Here is a 404-nt window from a genome sequence, read left to right on the forward strand (position 1 = left end):
AGAAGCGGTTTTGCAAGCATTAAACACGGCCCCGCCGTGACTGAGAAGCACATATTGACGGACACACGTGGTCATCGAAAGCCCTAGTGATTTCCTAATGTTTATTAACAGCTACACGGTCTCCCCAGGGCAGAGAGCCCGGCTTCCCCATGTAGGGCACTGGCTGGCCTTGGTGGGGGCTCGGGCGTGGGGCAGGATGCTGCGAGGGTGCTGCAAAGGGCACCAGATACCAGGGGGCTCGGGACGGGATCCTGTTGCGTTAAGCTCACGCCTCTTGGGAAAGCAAGTTATTTTTTGATCCGTTCCCGAATGCTGAAGCCCTGCAGGGAAGGGAGGGAAAGCAGCGTTGTTCCCTGCAGACGAGCAAAGGTCTCGGTGCAGCCACACTCACTCAGCTTTTCTGG

This window comes from Eurypyga helias, unplaced genomic scaffold, assembly GCF_000690775.1.
Source record: "Eurypyga helias isolate BGI_N326 unplaced genomic scaffold, ASM69077v1 scaffold28815, whole genome shotgun sequence".
Lineage (NCBI taxonomy): Eukaryota > Metazoa > Chordata > Aves > Eurypygiformes > Eurypygidae > Eurypyga > Eurypyga helias.